This window comes from Diabrotica virgifera, chromosome 4 (assembly GCF_917563875.1).
Source record: "Diabrotica virgifera virgifera chromosome 4, PGI_DIABVI_V3a".
In the NCBI taxonomy this organism is placed as follows: domain Eukaryota; kingdom Metazoa; phylum Arthropoda; class Insecta; order Coleoptera; family Chrysomelidae; genus Diabrotica; species Diabrotica virgifera.
The window spans coordinates 167,348,934-167,358,529 of record NC_065446.1 but is presented as its reverse complement, the minus strand read 5'-3'; the positions used below and the strand labels follow the sequence as shown (position 1 = coordinate 167,358,529).

The 9,596-nt window shown below is 31.7% G+C and overlaps 1 long non-coding RNA gene across 1 annotated transcript; it reads left to right on the top strand.

Moving 5' to 3' along the window:
• The first annotated feature begins 5,330 nt into the window (after positions 1-5,330).
• On the top strand, positions 5,331-8,635 carry LOC126884013 (uncharacterized). Its single transcript, XR_007697804.1, has 3 exons — positions 5,331-5,763; positions 6,324-6,481; positions 8,462-8,635. It is a non-coding gene; the product is annotated as an uncharacterized LOC126884013 (long non-coding RNA).
• The last annotated feature ends 961 nt before the right edge of the window (positions 8,636-9,596 follow it).

Sequence of the window (9,596 nt, the reverse complement as noted above, 5' to 3'; positions counted from 1 at the left end):
TCGGAAGCAACCTCCTAATCACCACCCTAATTTTAATTTGGTGATTGACATTATTTGGCCTTCTTTATTTATATATTATTAATAGATTCCAGAAGTTTTACCGGCTTAGAATGATTGGTTTTTAAGAAAAAGAAGTTAAATGCGAATAACGAATTTGTGTAGTTTGGAAAAAATGGTCTTTTCTTCAGAACAGAAAGATTAGCATCGGAGATACGAAAAAATGTTTAAATATGAAATTGTAGCTTATTTAATTCGCAACAACTTGGTTTGCAAAAAAATTTTCTGCTTCAAAAATTGAGTCAACTATTGCCAATTAAAACTTGTAATAACATGCAAGAACCACCTTTACTAACCTTTTCAAAGTTACCTCTTTTTGCGACTGAGGATTTTAAAAAGATTTAATATCAACGAGCTTATAGATCTTCTAAAAACCTACAAAATTCTTTTTTACCAAACTTTCTGAAATAAAAAATAAAAAAGTTACGGTAAAAAAATCAATATATTTTTTGAAAAACAAAAAGAGAAATACAACTGGAAGCATAATAATGTTAGTTAGCGATATTTTTATTCTTAGGCCTTATTAATTATTCTTTATGCTTTTTCTCATGAGGAACTTTCAGTGCGTCACAGTTTTTCGATTTCTTTCTAACGCATTAAATTGTATGTGACAGAAAAAAACGCACGTCGGAGATTACATTTCGTCGGTGACATTTATAACATTTATTCTAGTTGTCAATAGATGACGCCATAATCGAAAATAAAATAATTTGCGAATTATATGATATATCTACGAATATAATCTGAACAATTTAAAAGACTATACAAATCAAAGAAAATACCATTTTATTAATGCAATAAAGACAATTGATTTGTTTTTATGCCAAATTGCAAATAAAATTTGACAACTGTCAGATTTAACTAAAATATCATGTCACTAAAATGTATATTATCACGGACCTACCTTTTTTTCTATCATTTGTGACGCACTGAAAAATGCTCATGAAAAGAATATTTATGTATTGTTAATAGATGCTAGAAGTTTGACTGGCTTCGAATGATTAGTTCTTAAAAAACTGGAGTTAAAAGAGAATAACGAATTTTTGTAGTTTGGTCAAAAATGCCATTTTCTTCAGAATAGAAAGGTTATCTTCAGAGATAGGAAAGAATGTTTAAATATGGTATTGTAGATTATTTAATTCTCAAGAACTTGGTTTGAAACATTTTTTTCTTCGGCAAAAATTGAGTGAATTGTAAATTGAGTATTATCGAAAAACATTGATTTTTTCGATATAAAACTAACACTTCGATAGCGAATAAATCGAAAACTATTAATTTTATCAAAAAAATATATAGACAAATGTATAGCAAAAAACGTTTTTGCTTAGAATAAATGTTTTTACCAACTTTTGCAGTCAAAATATAATAACAAATTTCCATCCCCGAGATGGGGTGGCAATTACCCTCATGGTCACAGCGCCTTTCTGCATCACATAGTTTTTGATCCTTGAATTATCCACTATTTATTCTTAAATTTTCAAGCAAATCGATCCATTCTGTAAGAATTGCGAGGTGAAAAGCTTCGCTTCCTGGACTATAAGAGTGTGAAACAAAGATAACTATCTGTAATATAAATGTCAAAGTCATGTTGTCCTATCGAAGGTTATGTAAGATGCTTGTTTTTTTCTTCTTCTTTTATGGCTTTGGACAGCTGTGCTCACTTATCCAGCAACATTTCTTAAAATTAACGCCTAACTAAACTTACCATACAACAAGACTATTACGAACCTAATCGACCAATCAAGAATAGGTAACGGAAAGTGGAGTTGGTTAAAAAATAAACTGTAGTTAAAATATAAACTAAATAAATAAAATATATTGTGGAAGCATTAATTTGACATTATATTTAACCTCCAATATTATGACAGACCCCATTTACATTTCACCAAATATTTTAATGACGTCGTATATTAGGGATGGGAAAAACCTACCGGTTTTTTTTACGTAGCAATAACCGGTTTTACCGGTTGTTTTTTTTTTGTCCAGGTTATAACCGGTATTTTTTTTTTAAGTAAAAACCGGTTATTAGGTTTTTACGGTGATTAGGATTAGGTTAGGTATTATTTTGGATCCAAATCCTAATTATTATTCTCAAGTAATTATTACAAACAAAACCATTATTCAAATTTTATTTTATAAATACAGAAGCAAATTGAAAGTGCAAACTCACATCAGCCAGAAACAATTAACAATTAAGTTTTAATATAATATTTCCTTGAAAAGGTATTTGTAATCATAATATTTACATAAGAAGTAATCTAGTTGAAGTAGACGCAAACATCATCTATTTTTCACACTTGACTCTTGACATTGAAAGTGGGTGAATGACTTTTTCTGATTACCAAAAATAATGTTCTGACTATGAATATCGAATAACACATTACGAATACGAATCTCCAAGGATTTCCCTACGTTTTCAAAACGATACACCCATACAGGAAGTATTAAATCAGTTATTTTTAGGTAAAATATTTATGTTGATATTATTATTTTTTAAATCCCATTTGAAAGAGTCTGGGAAATTTTTTTATAAGTTGAAATGGTTGGGTTAAATTGTATATTATTACAATATGTATATATCAATCTTACGCTATATTATGTTTAATAATAATCAATAAATATATAATAATAATAAAATAATAAATAAATATAATAATTATTAATATAATAATTAACTGTGCATAAACCACCTTACTAAGGACGAAAAAGTGCGCGCCTGGATGGGTAAACCTCTGCACGGGCGACATCCCAATGAGGTCAGCCAAGATTATATCGACAATATACCGTCGAACTACTGATTGACATCAGGAAAGATGTTCCCTGAAACGGAGGGTTCATTACTGGCCATTCAGGATCAGGTTATACCAACCAGAAATTACCTGAAATATATCATCAAAGACCCTGCTGTTCAAAACGACAGATGCCGATATGGATGTCAAGCCCAAGAAGCCATCCAACATCTTACAGGGGGCTGCCAGGCATTTGCTGCAACTGAGTACAAGGAACGGCATGACGCAGTGGGAAAAATCCTTCATCAGGAGATAGCTATCAAGCTGGGACTTCTCCAAACCGACCATCTCCCATATTATCAATACGTCCCTGAGAGTATGCTTGAGGATGGCAACTACAAGCTATACTGGGACCGCACTGTGCTCACAGACCAAACAGTGGCGCATAATAGACCAGATCTCGTATTAGTCAATAAATTAACGAGACAAACAACCCTCATTGATGTGGCGATTCCTAACAACAATAATCTACGTACTAAATTTACTGAAAAGATCGCCAAGTACAGAGATCTGGAAATTCAAATACGGAGACAATGGAGAATGCAAAGTACCCAGACGATACCGATTATTATGTCTACTACTGGAGTCATTCCGAAGACCCTCCTCGAAAGCATAAAAAAGCTGGGTCTTAATGAACATCTTTATAAGACCATGCAGAAAGCAGTACTACTCGCAACGGCCAGATGTGTACGAAAATTTTTGGGAGATACACCTGCATACCAAGTCACCTAGGGCTCAATAAAACGGAAAGAGTCCCACCAGAGCTCAATCCTTTTGATACCGTAGGTATCTGGGATGAGTCAATTTTCCCCTTAGAGGGAGTGTGAGCCGTATGGCTAAATCTTGAATATAATAATTAATAGAATAAAATGGTTTTATTAAAAATTGTGTTTTATTTATATTGATGTTCTTTCGATAGTACTAATTTTGATCATATTGATATCGAGTATCGAGTCGAGCGGAGTATTGCAAACTAAGTGCATTGTAAATGTAACATTGTAACTTATTGGATTAAAAAAAACAAAAACCGGTTTTTGTAAAAACCGTTTTTTTTTGGCCGGTTATAACCGCTAGGTTAAACCGTAAACCGAAAAACCGGTATAACCGAAAACAGGTGTTTTGTCAAAAACCTCCATCCCTATCGTATATACCGACTCGCCACTACTTTTAGCCATTAAAATACTTGCTGGAATAGGAATCTCATGTCAATAAAATCTGATTATTCCCTATTTATTTTTTCAAGTTTAAAATAGGACAAAAGGTGGAAAATTACGTGCGAGCTTTATTGTTTGACTTCGACTCATACTGCATTTCGAGGGCTAAGAACCATAGGGTTCCAAGCGACATTCATAAAAATTTTCAAATTTAGGTAGATTTTTGACCTTTTCCAGATCAAAACGTATAATATCACAGTTTAAGTTCTGTTTATTTTTTGCCATTTTCACGTTCTTGGCGCATTATCAATTTCTTTGTAATGTGCGAATGATATGTCTGTTTCTTTTGTGCATGCACCCTCTTCTCCTTTTTGGCCAATCTATAGTCTTCACAGATGTCACACATAATCTTTTTTGGTTGCAAGAACTCTAGATTTGATTATCATCATCATGGCATCTACACTCCTAGCGGAGTGATTGCCGCCCTCTTTGGGCTCTTCTGATTCGTTGGCCGAGGTGAATCAATCTGCATTAACATTTTGGTTTTACAATTGGTTGTGTGACTTGGCATCTTCTACAATTTTCCTCCATTCGTTCCTGTTTTTGCTTCTGGTTACCCATTCTCTAACTCCCATCTTCTTAAGGTTATCTGGTTCTCCCATCTAGTTTTGGGTCTTTCTCGTGGTCTGCCTTATACAGGTCTCCATTTGGAAATTTTCTTGATAACGGCTTCTGGATTCCTCCTTTCTATATGTCCCATCCATCTGAGTCTCTCTGCCGTGCTAAGCCCAAAGGCGGGAACTGATTTTTTATCGAAAATGAGATTTTTGTATTTTTAGGTAGAATAGGGTATTTAGTGTATATTTATAAAGTCTTTGGAGTTGTAGAAGCATTACATTTTAAATAAAATTGCAATTTTGTTAGCGGTATCTACACTTTTCAGTTAAAATACTAAGCTATTTGGCGGCAAATGTTAAATACTATGGCGTTTTGACAGTATCTGCTACAGTTGCCGTCTATATACCTTAGCATATTGCACTTACCGCTAATCTACTTTCAAGAATGCTACGCCTACATTTAGAAACCGCCAAATCGCCTTAGTATTACAAAGTAAATTCGGCCTAACTTTACAAGGTTAAATTATTGTGTTAGTTAAAAGAGTTGTGTTAGTAAAAGAAATAATTAGCGAGGATGGTAAGCAATTTTCGAGATTATTATATCTATTGAAATGTATTTTCATTTTTGTTTATAGTATTTCAAGAATTAACCAAATTCCCTAACAACACACAACATTCCAGGAATGTACTACCAAAGTTCTATAAATATTTGAATGTCCTGGACATTTAGGGAACATTCGGTGAACATCTGATTAAATTATTCCTGGAATGTTACCATAAGACATTCTGTGAACATACTACCAATGTTCCTATATGTTCATTTTCAAATTCACGGCGCATGTATTTGTGCATGGTGCTTAGAGAGGGCATCACGTGACTAAAAACGACCAATGACCTCACTTCGGACTTCGGCGCTTCGGCCATCTTGGCATGCATCATAGAAGAGTGGGTGAGGGCATGCATCTTGGCCTTGGCCACCTTGCCGTGCGTGATCGTTGTTTGTTTTTATTTGTGCTTTTTAAGAATATTTTTTTAATTCGGATACTTTTATAATAACTTTAATAGTATTATTAACATAGTGCATAAAATCAGTTGGAGTAGCAGAAGCAATGTAGATAAAAAATCTGCAGGAATAACGTTTCAAAGGTTAGTACCTATGCAAATATGTAAACAAAGGCATGCCCCTATTTCAGAAAATATCCATTTATTATTTTAATAATTGCGAATAAGCCACAAACTTGCTTATTCCTAACTAAAATAGTAAATAGAGATAATAACAAACGGATTATTTGTAAAATTAATTTTTTTTTTTTGCGTTTTTGCTAATGTATGCATTTATAAACAGGATGGTAGACCACACACTATAATAGTACCAACCAATGAATACACAGTATGAATAGTATAGCCGGTTCGCTAAACTTAGTATGAGACACAACTGGCTAGTGATTTTAGTAAATAATTTTGACAATTTGGTAAAATTGGCAAAAAAATAATAACCAAATAGTTAGTAATTTTGGCAAAATTGGCCAAAAACAAAAAATTACCTACTAAAATCACTAGCCAGTTGTGTCTAGGGAAACGACTATACTAATAAACAATTTCTAAGCTGCTTTTTATAATATTTTGTGAGTTCATTAATCATATTTTTTATTTAAAATTAAAATTTGTTAATAATGCTCAGTAATGCATATATTTTGTATTTTTAGCTTTCCAGAAGATCCTGCGAAGAAGGCATGAAGTATAGATCAGATTTGTTAATAGAGCAGTATGTTCAAAACATTTTTTAGAAAAAGATATTGACAGAACTTCACTTTCAACTGTTTGTTTGAGAGACTGTGCTGTTCCAATAGCTTATATCACACAGGTAATATGCTTAACCCAATTAATAATACAATTACAATATACAGTTGGAAAAATTAAAGAACAGGGCTTTTCATTTATAGTCATTTGTTTCGAGCATCTGTCATATGTCGTATAATCCGTGTTGTATTAATATTATACACAGATTATATAACATATGACAGAAGTTCGAAACAAATAACAATCGATGAAAAGCCCTATATAGGGCTTTTCATTCACAGTCATTTGTTTCGAGCTTCTGTCATATTTCGTATAATCCGTGTATATTAATATTATACACAGACTATACAACATATGACAGAAGATCGAAACAAATGACAATCGATGAAAAGCCCTATTGCTTTGTTCATTGTCATTTGTTTCGAGCTACTGTCATGTATCACATATATTAATATATCTACGTCATACGTCTTTGGTTTGTATCATTGGTTATATCAGTAACATATGACGTAGATATATTAATATTATGTGACACATGACAGAAGCTCGAAACAAATGACTGTGACTGAAAAGCCCTATAACCATGAACGATCACATCAATCACTTATTTTGTATTTGCTGTCTTTTTCTATAAATCACAAACGTTTGTTATAGAAAAAGATCATCATCATTATCATCATTGGCTCGACAGCCCTTTCTGGGCTGGGTCTTGGCCTGTTCCAGGATTCTTCTCCACTCTGATCTGTTTCGTGCTTTTTTTCTCCAGTTTTTTATTTTTAAGGTTTTTATATCATTTCCTATTTGTTCTAAAATAGAAAAAGATAGCAAATACAAAATAAGTGATTGATGTGATCGTTCATGGGTATACGCTCTGAGCTTCGCTGGTGTCGCTCCTAGCGGTTACTAATTCAACTTTCACCGGTAATTTTTAAATTTATTATTTAATTGTTATCGCTTAATATTTATAACGCTAAAAAGTAATTAAATTGTAATAGATTTTTTTAAGATTTTGCTAATCATTTTGACGTTCTATTGATGAAATATTAATTTCTTACTTCGGATACTTTCACAATTATCATGTAGATGGCGCCAAGATTAATTTATAATTACATATTACAGAACATTAAAAAACGCAAATTCAGTATTTAAAACGTAAGTATATTTAAGGTAAAAATATAAACCACAGCTTTGATCAACTAATATTTTTTATAATTAATGTTTTTAATCTTAATTTAAATTTAATCACTTTGACATTTATGTCAAATTTCCGGTAAACGTTTACAGACTTGTCACTACTGGCGCTCACGAATTTATAAATATCCCCTCTACGTACGAGCTCACAGCGTATAGGGCTTTTCATTCACAGTCATTTTTTTCGAGCTTTTGTCATGTGTCACATAATATTAATATATCTACGACATACGTTATTGGTATATACAATAATACAAACCAAAGACATATGACGTAGATATATTAATATTATGTGACATGACAGAAGCTTGAAACAAATGACAATCGATGAAAAGCCCTATTCTTTAATTTTTCCAACTGTAGATACCGTTGCTCTTCATTATCTACATCAGAGATCTAAGTTGACATTGTTGCCCAATAACAAAAAATTTTTGAATTCATTTTAAGTCCAATAAGTATATCACATAATTATTGCGAAGTAGATTATACAAGAAAACAGATTAATATTGAATGTAAATAAATAAAAACATCAGAAATAGAAAACAAGAATTAAGTTATAATCTTAAGTTAAAGTAAATAATAAAAACAATAAATATAATACAACAAAATACTTATTTGTTTGTGAAAAAACTATTTCTTTGTGGCATTTTTGTAATTATTGTAACTATTTTAATGGGGAAATAAGCCACAATTTACTTGAAAAAATAACTTTATTACGGTTTCTACTTCCACATCGGACGTCGTTGTCAAAATACAAAATGTTTTATTATTTATGCATATTATTACCTGTAAATATTTCTTCTGATTGTTAATTGTAAAGGATAGAAAAATTACCATTTATTTTTTCTTTTAGAATCAGCTGAGAGAAGTGGTCTACAAAAAACCAGGAAGGAAATGGAATATGTGGCTATGAAAGGCAAAAGAAAGGTTTATAAAGCAAATGTGACACATTTTTTATAGGAATATCAGTAAATTACATTAAAAAAATGTATGAAAAGATTTTTTGCAATAAAAATGTTTATATTTATCAAGGATGTATTATTTGGTATGGCCACATATCGTCAGTGATGTGACAATACCTCCTATCTGTTTTTTCATGAGATTTGTAAGATAGACTAAAAACTTGTTTGGGCCACCTCCTGTTTTCATATATTTTTTGACTTGTTTTGCATTAAATTTAACTATATTTACTACAAAACAAGTCAGAATTTACGTATGAAAACACAGGAGGTGACCTTAAAAAATGTTTTTCGTCTCCTGCAAACCTCATGAAAAAAGATATAGGAGGTATTGTCACATCACTGACGATATATTTCAGAGAATGTCTAAAAAATATACTGTGAATGTTCAAAGAACGTTCGTAGACATTCATGGAATGTTCTAACAAGACATTTAGTCTAAAAAATATACTGTGAATGTCCAAAGAACATTCATGGAATGTTCCAACATTCATGGAATGTCCCAACAAGACATTCAGTCTAAAAAATATACTGTGAATGTCTAAAGAACATTCGTATACATTCATGGAATGTTCCAACAAGACATTCAGTCTAAAACATATACTGTGAATGTCCAAAGAACATTCGTAGACATTCATGGAATGTTCCAACAGAACATTCTAAGAATATTTAAAATGCTGACACAGCACTTTCCTGGGACTTTCCAGGGACATTCGTGTGCATTTGGGGACATTCCAGGAATGTTTTCAATGTCCTGTGAGTACATTCTATGAACATTCCTGGAATGTTTTGTATTATTAGGGTTATGTTGTCCTAAACAATATGAATCTGCGCCAAGTGGATGATTTATATATCTTGAATTAGGAGGTAAGAGATTTTCATATTTAAAAAATATGTCTTTTTTTATTTGGGTTTTAAAAACTTAATAATATATCCACACGCTGTCCACAAACATTTTTAGAGAAAGAGACTTAAAATAGGTATTTTGTTTTTTTTAAAAATCTTTATCTAGATCTTTACTTAATCTTA